Source organism: Meriones unguiculatus, chromosome 20 (assembly GCF_030254825.1).
Source record: "Meriones unguiculatus strain TT.TT164.6M chromosome 20, Bangor_MerUng_6.1, whole genome shotgun sequence".
NCBI lineage: Eukaryota > Metazoa > Chordata > Mammalia > Rodentia > Muridae > Meriones > Meriones unguiculatus.
The window spans coordinates 65,747,978-65,759,642 of NC_083367.1; positions in this window are offsets into that span (position 1 = coordinate 65,747,978).

Here is an 11,665-nt window from a genome sequence, read left to right on the forward strand (position 1 = left end):
TAGAAAGATACTTTAAAACAGAAAAAACTATTGAAAGACGCCACAGTTCAAACTCAAACACTTGGGGATGTTAAGCTGTCCTAACAGTTAAGAGCATCTATTCTTCCTCAGGGAGGCCTGTGACTATTTGCTGTCAATTTGACTGCATCTAGAATTAACCAAAGCCCAGATGAATGGCTGGCCATACCTCTGACTGATTTTTTTAAATTTGAAGTGAGGAGACCCACTTTTAATACAGATCCTTGAAGGAGGAAGATGTACCTTTAGTCCAAGCCTTTGAGATGGGGGTGGGGACACCTTTAATTTGGTCCATACCTTCTGCTGGCAGCCTATAGGAAGAATGGAAGAAGGAAGCTTCCTACCTCTTTGCCTGCTTGTTCTTGCTCTTAATAGCAATTCCATTCCTTCACTGACATAAGAGCCTACTTAAGGATTCCAGCATATACTGAAGACCAGCTGAGACATCCAGCCTTTCAGACTGAACAATGACTGGATTCTTGAACCAGAGGTAAACAGCCATTCTTGCACTAGCTGGACCAAAGCTTGTAAGCCATTCTAATAAGCCATTCAAATAAGTTCCCTTTGTCTATAGATACATGATAGATAGATAGATAGATAGATAGATAGATAGATAGATAGATGATTCATTCATTCATTCATTCTATAAGTTCTTTTCCTCTAGAAAACCCTGTAATATATTACATTAAAAATGCCATTTTGGTAAAGCAATATATAAGATTCTTTTAAATCACCTTTGCTTCCTCAATAAAAAAGGTAATATGTACTCACCTTATAAAAGCAGAAAATCAATGTTAAAGGGTAATTTCTAAAAAGAGGTAAAGTCATGGCTCTTGTTTAGATACACAGTGAGTAGTTGTCAGGAATGTTAGTTAGCCTATTAATTAAATCAGAGAATCAGAAAAGGTGTTAGAAGCAGGTCAAAAGAGAGGTCAAAAAAAGCACAAATTAAGGAAATTGCAATGGATCCACACCGATTTTGTCCATAGGAAGGAAGGCTGACCAGAGGATCACCACCAACCTGGATTAATTTGCATGTTTTCAGATAAAACATTCATGTAGGGCATCTCCACGTCATAGTTATAAAATAACTCAAGGGACGCTCACGCAGGTATAAATAATGCATGGCTGCCCACTGCAGCTTTTCTCAGGTAACTTTTTGGCTTTTTTCTCCTACATCAAAAGAGAATAGGAAGACAAAGCATAAGAATGGAGGGAAGGAGAGAAAGAAAGATAGATACTACTAATAAAAAAGACTTCAGCCATCAAATGAAGAGATGAGAAAACAGGGACCAGGGAAAGGTGGTATACACCTGTAATCCCAAAACAGGGGAGGTGGAAGCAGGAGCATTTCCCCCAATTCGCAGGTCAGCCTGATGTAGGAAATGAGTTGCAGGTCAAAAGCAGGGCCACATAGTGACATCCTGATTTGAAAACGAAGCAAACAAAAGCTCTTCACAGATTAAACCTCGGAGAACTTTGTCATTCCCAGCAAGAGACACCAAGAGAATTGTGCAGAGCCATTCATGCACTGTGTTCCACAAACGACTTTTTTCTTCTTTTTTAAAATTATTTTATTTTATTTTTATTAATTACATTTATTCACTTTGTATCCCAGCTGTAGCCCCCTGCCTCATTCCCTCCTAATCCCACCCTTCCTCCCTCTTCTCCTCCCATGCTCCTCTCTCAGTCCACTGATAGGGGAGGTCCTTCCCCCCTTCCATATGACCCTAGTCTATCAGGTCTCATCAGGACTGGCTTCTTTGTCTTCCTCGGTGGACTGGTAAGGCTGCTCCCCCCTCAGGTGGAGGTGATCAAATGATTTTCTTAATGCTTTAAAGTGCTATGTGAGCAATTTCTCATAGCAACACAACTTGAACAACATATCTTACATGATGTATGCCTGTCAAAATTTACTCAACAAACCCACTGAGCTTATAAAGCATGAGAAAAATCTGAGGACAATTATCCTCAGAACTATCTCTAATAATCGCCTTATTATGAAAAGAATTGCCAAATCAAAAACTAGGTCCATTTTAGCATGTTTTGACAAAAGTTGATAAAATGCCCTATAGGCATGCTGTTCCAATCTTGAAATCTTACCAGCTGTGTAAAATGGTGCCTTTTCTCCATGTCTTACCCAATGTAACTAATTTATTATCATTTTCTTAAGCTCAACTAATTTGTTGAGGTAAAACATGTTTCTTAGTTGTCTTCCATCTCTGTTTTTAATACATGTGAGGTTAAATTTTATATCCCCTAAAATTAATATTTTACAAAACATCATAGGAATACAGCAGAAAGGCAAAATGATCAGAATTATTTTTCTTCTATCTCTTTTCCTAATTCAGAATGGTCAAGAATTATTGAAAATGAAATGGACAGATATTCCCGTGTCAACGACAAAAGTACAACACTCCTATGGCATAAGAACCCTGCTTGAAGAGGCTTTCAGGAAAAGGAAAAGATAAGGCACCTATGAGCAAAGATTTTTAACTCGGGAAGTTAAAGGTTGGATTGGCATTTCATTGGAATTTGGTTATTATTATTGAAGCTTAACACTCTGGCTTTAGTCCGACACGAAGCATCTGTATACACCAGGGAAATTATTTGTGAGAACCATGTAAACTGAGACCTTGACAACATTCACATCTCTTCCTTTTACTGTGCAAGGGTTGAAAATGTTCCTCCCCAAGAGCATGTGGTTCTTTTCTTATTTTAAACATTTGTAAGCTGTAAGACTTCAGTTTTGTGCCTATTAAGAAGACATAAGTTTATTTCAGATTAGCACCTGACATGCTGCAGTGAGATTAAGAAGGATGCTGGGGAAATATATAAGAATCAAGATCTCTAAGCTGCATTTAAAAGAAACATGATGTTTCCAGCCTTAAGGAAAATCCCACCCCCATCATCTCTTGTCTGTTAGGTTTCTCTTCCATTTTGCTGCAGCAGAGGTCCCAAGAAGGAGCCTAGACAAGCTTTATTAGGTCTGAGCATAACTGCTCAATGAGAAACATTGTCAAAATTCCATTCTCTCAGGCTTATGTACATGGCCAATAGAAGTCAATTGCCTAGACCTTAGTTATGGCACTGCAAACTCACTTAGCTTATTGAAGCTACCACTGACTTCCCTCTAAAACAGAGTTCATAGGAGCTCATGCTACCACTTAAGGATAGCCCCACAAGGCACAAACACACTCTGAATAAGTTAAAATACAAACAGAACTCTACGGTTAGAAACACAGGAATTCCTTACTGAGTTTAAGGAGACTAGCCTATGTGTATACTTAATTTGAGAGGAGAAAAAAAAATCATGTTAAAGGTTTCTTAAACTGATACAACATGAAAATTACAAGTTTGAGTCAAAGGGCAAAGTGGAAATTTTATGCTGAAAGTGGACATTAAAGAAAAAGGAAACAAATTATGTCAACAAACTTACTAAAGGGAGCTAAAATCTCTCACACCAAACTATTATCATTAATTTTATGTTAATAGGGTTTGTTAGTTTAAGGTTGCGCTGTTCCATGAGCTTTGCGGATTTCTAAGCTGAGGGATTAGCGCTGGCCTATGGCCTCTAATTGGATACTGTCTAATTATTAATATTCATTTTTCCAGAGGGATTTGTTTCACAGAATTAAAAAAGTTGGTGAGTCAGCGGAAGCTACTATTCCCCTCTGACTTAGGAGCATCAAGGCATATATAATTCAAACATGACCCTCACAAACAACCATGGAACATTACTTGAAAACAAAGCTTAACACTCTTCTCTCATCTCTAACTTTTCAGAATTTTAACTAAAATTGGAATTGTGTGGGGAGGAGAGATACCAGGTGTTCCCTCTTTTGATGCCAGAAATAGCTGTATTGAAGACAAATTATCTTCCCTAACTGATCTATAAATGGTTTGTCCTTAGTGTTTGATGAAATAACATTCTCTAACCATAAAACAACCAAAAAAGCCCTACAGCTTTGACCTTATTTACATTTCGTTTTATCACAGGTGAGAGAAAAGGGAGAAGGGAGAAAAGAATGGGTGGTTCTAAATGCACTGAGGAAAATCAGCCAGGACAAAGCCAAAGTAGTGAAGATGAATGATGGCATCATATTAGTTAGGATTTTATCTGGGAGAGCCAATGTTCACGTGCTCATGTGCCTGTCGATTTCATTGTCCATGATGTGACACTGTGGAAAAGAAGAAAGATGTCTCTGATGAGAGAAATGAGAAGCTCCGTTTTTATTTCCTCATTGCTTAAGGAAAGGTCTGTGAATCTCTCTTAGATCAGTCACTTGGAGGAAGAGGGCACTGGCATCATGAATTCCAGCTGATAAGATGAAGAGGTGACAGGTCTTTACAACTTTATTTTGTGATTGTTTTTCAAATATTTTAAATGACTTTCCAAAAGATAGAAACAATTTGATCCTAGTAGGAAAAAGCTGATATATATATATATATATATATATATATATATATATATTCACTGTCCATAGGGAAACTATTGATGAGATTTTTCTATTATTGTGCATATTAAAAATTTTGACTTTTCTTCCTAATTGCTTTGATTTCTGGACATCATCTTTTCTCTACTTGAAGCCTTATAGATGTCAAGGTCAAATGTATGTCCAGTACATAACAGGATCTGCATGTTGTACAGGAAGAGCCATGAGCAAGTGGCAGGAAGTCTGGGATTTAGTCCGTGGGAGCATGGCTGTCTTAGAACAGAAAGGTCTGAAATTGCCCCCCTTAGAGTGGAGTCAACAGGAAGCTTTCAAAACTGTGCTGTCAGTTCTTAAGAACCCCATCATCACTTTGGAGACTATTTAAGGAAGTCAACAATGTATCTCTTGGCATATTCCATATAGTAACTTAAATGTGTGTCTGTCAATTAGGAATAGTGTTTCAAGATCCAGCTATACCACTCCTAAGTGTATACACAAAAGATGCTCAAGTATACAACAAGGACATTTGCTCAACCATGTTTGTAGCAGCTTTATTCATAATAGCCAGAACCTGGAAACAACCCCAGATATCCCTCAACGGAGGAATGGATACAGAAATTGTGGTACATTTACACAATGGAATACTACTCAGCAATCAAAAACAAGGAAATCATGAAATTTGCAGGTAAATCATGGAATCCAGAAAAGATCATCCTAAGTGAGGTATCCCAGAAGCAGAAAGACACACAGGGTATATACTCACTTATAAGTAGATATTGGACATATGATATAGGGTAATCATACTAAAATCTGTACACCTAAGGAAGCCAAGCAAAGAGGACCCTGGGTATGCTGCTCAATCCTCACTCAGAAAGGCAAACAGGACGAATATCAGAAGAGTTGATAGGAAGCAGGACAGGAGCCTACCACAGAGGGCCTCTGAAAGATACTATGCAGCAGCGTATCAAAGCAGATGCTAAGGCTCATAGCCAAACTTTGGGCAGAGTGCAGGGAATCTTATGAAAGATGGGAGAGATAGAAAGACCTGCAACAAGCAGAGCAACAGAACCAAAAAATCTGGGTCCAAGGGTCTTTTCTGAGACTGGATACTCCAACCAAGGACCATGCATGGAGGTAACCTAGAACCTCTGCTCAGATGTAGCCCATGGCAGCTCAGTGTCCAAGTGGGTTCCCTAGTAAGGGGAACAGGGACTGTCTCTGACATGAGCTCAGTGGTGGCTCTTTGATCATCTTGCCCTGATGAGGGAGCTGTCTTACTAGGCCACAGAGGAAGAATGCAGCCAGTCCTGATGAGACCTGATAGGCTAGGGTCAGGTGGAAAGGGAGGAGGATGTCCCCTCTCAGTGGACTTGGAGAAGTGCATGGGAAGAAATGAGAGAGGGATGGTGTGATTGGGAGGGAATGAAGGAGGGTGCTACATCTGGGATACAAAGTGAATAAACTGTAATTAATATAAAAAATTAAAATTAAAAAAAGAAAAATGTGAGTCTGCAATTGTACATTTTTGTACCTGGTTCAGAAATCTGGATCCTTTGTAAACCGAAAAATAAAAATCTAGCCAATCAAAAGTCATCCTAGTTCGACATTTCAATCCTGAAAATCTGGATTTGAATGCCGCAAGGATGAAGCTAAATTGTTTTGAAGTTAACATTCTTTTCTATGTCCTCCATTGAAGCCTGGTCCCCAGCCCCATCGCCTGCCATAGTTTGGACACTTGAGCCAAAAATGTTGAACAATATCTCAGTGTGTGTGCTCTGCCAGGCTTCAGTCCTGGTCTCCAGTACTGTGAGAGATGTGAATGCTCTACGTACCTGCTGACGACATTTACAAACAGATTTATACCCACCCAAGGTCTGAACTCATTGAAAATTCCTAGCAACAGACATGACTCCAATGACATTGTGATAGGTAAAACAGCTATTGCAGAAAGACTTAACTAAAGGATTATTATGAACACTGAGCCTGAATCACCACCAACTACAACTTCCAATTCTTAGCTCTGTGAGGACCATATGAACTTATAACAGCAGGTGAGGCTCCCTAAGCTCTTTAATTTTCCACCCATGTACATACATCCCAGTGACGGCCCTCACTGTCCTTTTCATGAAAAGCACAGACTCTATGATTATCTGGTCAAGACTAAGAAGCCAGCTTTAGCATGAGTCTTTTCTCTTAATATTAAACTCTCACTTAAAAGCGTTTCACAGAGTCCATGCTGTAGAGCAAACATCCAGAAAATGTTTGTTGCGACTGTAGTGGCAGAATCAGCTCATAGCCTTCAATTGCACTTCTGCTCCAGTCTGAATCTGTGTCCTGGAGGAAGCCTTTGGGAAAAGGCCAACGGTCTGTTTTGTGGGCCACCTCTCCTTGTGATGGTTGTGGTTTTACATTCCTGAATATCCTCACTGGAGAAGCAGCTCTCATGAAGCTCCTGGCAGCCGGGGATCTGTGTCTTGGTCCAGTGTTCCCCTGACACTCTTAGACAGTAGCACAAAGCAGGCACTCAGCCATTATGGAGAGAGCAGGAGACTCTTGTCAAAGACTCTGATTTCGCTGGTGACTCTTAGTGGCCTGGGCACAGATTTCATAACATGAAGTGTGGCGGTTTCAACTAGGGCCTGGGGTTTGATGTCAAAGTCCGCCCACACTCCAATCCTGTCCATTGTCCACCCTTGCCATGGAACCCCTTTCCCATGGCCTACCATTTAGCCCCATGCTGTGGATACAGGATACCTCAGAGTCCCTCTTTTTTTCTTGTCCATAACTCCAAAAACCCCATTTTTTTCTCTTTGCACCAACCCATCTCTTTGTTCTGGGGCCTCCCTGAACCAGTAGACAAGACCAAAAAGTGAGAAATGCATCTTACTTAAAATTGGAGACCTTCACACACACACACACACACACACACACACACACACACACACCACCCTCTACCCAGCAAGATGAACAAAGACTAAATAACTAAGCTAAAAGTATCCTTAGAAACCCGCAATATAGTTGAAGCAGAAGAAACTGCCTATTGAAATACTACCGCAAAGGAAGAAGGACAAATGCCTCCAGTTTACCAACATCCAACAAGCTGCAGACCAAAATGATACAGTTAAATCACAGAATTCCAGCACTGTAAATCATGCACACATGCACACAACCAGATGTTTAAAAGAAGAAATGTAACCTTATTTCCAGTCGTCAGTGCTTCCCTCTAGAATAAATTTAGCAGTTTAGTCCTTAACAACTTGGCTCAGTGTCTATAAAAGCATAAGCGATTTTAGTCTCAATTGTCAGATATCAAATACATAAGCTGTATTTTAAATGTCTATATTTTAAACATTAAAGGGTTTCTGACTCTCACAAATCAAATATATGGGAAATTATAGCTCAAAGGACGTTATTTTGAGCCCCCTGGCCATGCTTACATTGGCTTGGCTATGTTTAAGGATCTGATATAACCATTTTATAAAATGAAGAATTAAAATATATATATCCAGAATACTAGAAATTACCTTGAACAGCTTGGTCAATTGAGCATACAAGTTTACTTTTGCCCAATTTACCATTAAGATTACAGAATGGTTTTTCTACTTCATTTTTTAAAACATGCATTTTAATTAATTCTGTAAATGTGTCTGTGGAGGCAAAAGGCATCCAGTACCACTAGTGCAGGAACCACAGCTAGTTGTGAGCCATCTGCCATGGGTACTGGGAAGCCAAGCTAGGGCCCTCTGCAAGAATGGCCCTGACCCTAATCACTCAGTCTTCTTTCCAGCCCCAAAGTTGTGTTTTTCCTTTAAAAAATTATTGCTTCATCTTACCATGTGAGTTTTCCTTATTACATTGCTCTGAGCTATTAGTACTAACCTTGCCTAACACACCAAGAAGAGCAAAACCTGAATCGGAGGAACAGTTACAGGTGAAGTTCAAACCGATTACAGCTCCTTCTTAACAATAATTAATTGAGGTAGTTTAAACTGACATTGACATAGAAAAGGAAATGAATTTTGGAGTATGTTTTTAAAATATAGATTATTGACTCGGCAAACCATAATGGTCCTTTTATTATCTTCAGGGACCATTGTATGAAAATAATTTTGGAGAGTTTTTTAAATGAGTATTATTGACCTGATAGACCACAATAGTTCCAAAGAGGACATTAGTATCCATCTTCAACCAAGTATTTATATTATTTAAAACCACTATTGGCATGTGTGCATAAAGTTTCTTAACTCCAGAGCAGATGCTACATGAGAAAGCAGTCTTGTTAGATACGCTTGGGGAAAAAGTCAGACTAACCCTTCATGATATTCTCATAGGAATGGAAGCATGTGCCATGGTGGATTTATTTCTTTTTAAGTTGTATTGAGTGCCTTTGTTCCATTTATACACATTTTCTTTATTGTAATAAAATGCCAAAAATAATGGTAAGTAGGTTTTTTTTTTTTAGGGGCAAGAAATTTTAATTGGTTTCTGCATTAACTTATTGAATGGCCAAGTTGGTCATGACAACAGATTCACTTTTGCTGTCAATTACTGGGAGCCAGAGGAGACCTAATGTTACTTTTAATATTAACTCTAGCCATATCTCCATGGATGAATGTGTTCTTATTTCCCACTTTGTCTGATGTAAATCCACTCACATGAAGAAACAGAGCAGGTCAGATGTGCTATGTAAGTCCTATTGTGCAGGGAGTTAATTGTGCCTTCCACTACCTAGCGATGAGGCTAAATGTGGGTGGCTTGGGAAGTAGATTATTGAAGGGGCCTAATCTCAATGTCCCCTCATGTGGATTCTAATATAAAAATCTGTAGTAGGATACTACACTACAAGCCTTTCAAGCATAGTGTTTGTTCCCAACTTTGTAAATATCAGAGATGAATTCTGGTTAAGGAAGAAAAAAGAAGGTTATTGTAAGAGTGAAAAGGGCTTCATTGAGAGGAAAGATGGGAAGGTTTGGAATAAGCGGGAATCAAGAAACACTAGAAGGTTTCAGAGGCAGGACATACTCCAGACACACCCCTCCCCTAGCATAACAGCATCACAGGGAGTAAAAGGAAGATGAATTACTAAAGAATAGATTACTCTCTTTGAAGTTTGTCACTCCAAAAGAGAATGTCTGGCTGAACAATTTACATCATTTGTCTTGACTTTGGATGCTTCCTGGTGATGGTAGGAATGTGTGTAGAAAGAAACACAAATGGAGCTTATGGGCCTCTGAGGTGAAAGACAGCCACTTTAACTTACCAGTCTATGAAGGTGTCAAACAATGGAGGCAAGTGAATGCCCATAAAGAAAATTAAAGGGTTTGCCCAAGTCTATTGTTATGATAAACACCATGAGCAAAGGCATATTGGAGATAACAGGGTTTACCTTATAGCTTATAGTACATCACTGAGTGAGGACAAGACAAGAGCTCAAGGCAGGAACATAGAAGCAGGAACTGAAGCAAAGACTGAAGAGGAAGATGGTACCACCTGTAATAGCCTGAGCCCTCTCCCATCAATCTTAAAAAAAAAAAAAAATTCTCTCCAGCTCTTACTATTTCCCAGTTCTTACATAAAATTCCATTCACTCTGCCCGACAATTGGCCATCAGGCTCAGCATCTGCTTTGATAGTCTGCAGGGCAGAGGCTTTCAGAGGCCCTCTGTGGCAGGTTCCTAGTTTGTTTCTTGTTTTCTTCTTCTGGCTTTCAGAGGCCCCCTGTGTCAAGTTCTTAGGTTGTTTCCTGATTTCTTCTGCTTCTGATGTCCATCCTCTTTGCCTAACAGAACAAGAAAATTTGAACACAGGGAACTTCCTAGAGACTCATACTCCAACCAAGGACTATTCATGGAGATAACCTAGAACCCCTGCTCAGATGTAGCCCATGGCAGTTCAGTGTCCAAGTGGGTTATATAGTAATGGGAAGAGGGACTGCCTCTGACATAATCTGATTGGCCTGCTCTTTGATCACCTCCCCCTGAGGGGGGAGCAGCCTTACCAGGCCACAGAAGAGGACAATGCAGCCAGTTTTGACGAGAACTGATAGCCTAAGATCAGAAAGAAGGAGAGGAGAACCTCCCCTATCAATGGACTTGGGGAGGGGCATGCATGCAGAAAGGGGAGGGAGGGTGGGATGGGGAGGAGAGGAGGGAGGGGCTTATGGGGGGATACAAAATGAATAAAGTGTAATTAATAAAAAAAATTTAAAAAGTAAAAGAAAAAATCCACAGACTTGCCTACGGTCAACCTGATTTAGGCATTTTTTTTTTCACGTAGTTCCTATTCATTGTATACCCCTAGCTTACTTCAAGTTGGAAAAAAAATCAAGTACAACCAATCAACACAGAGTTATTAGAAAGAAGAATGGTTACTGTATGGCCAAGAACAGCCACAGATAGCAAATACAAATATTTCTTGAATAAATGAAAAATAAATAAGTCATAAAAAGCAGGTGAATGAGATTCAAATGCATATCATATAATGACAATCATAACCCCATAGATTTTCAAATATTTCTGACCATTAGAGGAGATGTCTTTTCATACTAAACAAAGTCAATTTTTGAAATCTTTGCCATTATGAAATTGGGGGAATGGATTAAATATAATATTAATGCCTGAAATTTCTAAAAATGAAATAGATTTACGAGAATACCAACACATTTACAGGGATGTCTATAATTTTTATTTAATGCCATGCAAATGTTAAGACATATGTTTTTCCATAGCATTGAAGTAGAGTTATTTTTATTTTTAAATAATAATGGTAATTTATTAGTAATATTCTTATTAAAAATGATACCATAAAACCCATGTTTAAATTTTCTTTATTTCTTCATCATTGAAACACATTATGTCATTTTTTTCATCTTAAAGAGCATATGTATTATGTAAAAAAAATGTAATTTTCTCATGTCACTCAGAGGTGTGATGTAAAAAAAAACCCTCAGACTTATCTCTGACTGTATGAGCTATTTATATGTCGTTGTGTTTGAATAGACATTCTATTCTCTGCCCAAACACAAAGGGACAAAGTAAAAACAAGAAAAAGGGAAGGGAGGAAGATAAACACACAAAGGGACATGAATTAGCATGGAAATGATAATTGAGTTTCATTGTCCCCTCCTCACAGTCCCCAGGTAATGTCACACACTGTAAGTAGCTTATGACCCTCTTCAAGAATTTAATTGATACTTTTCTTTTTTTCTTTCTT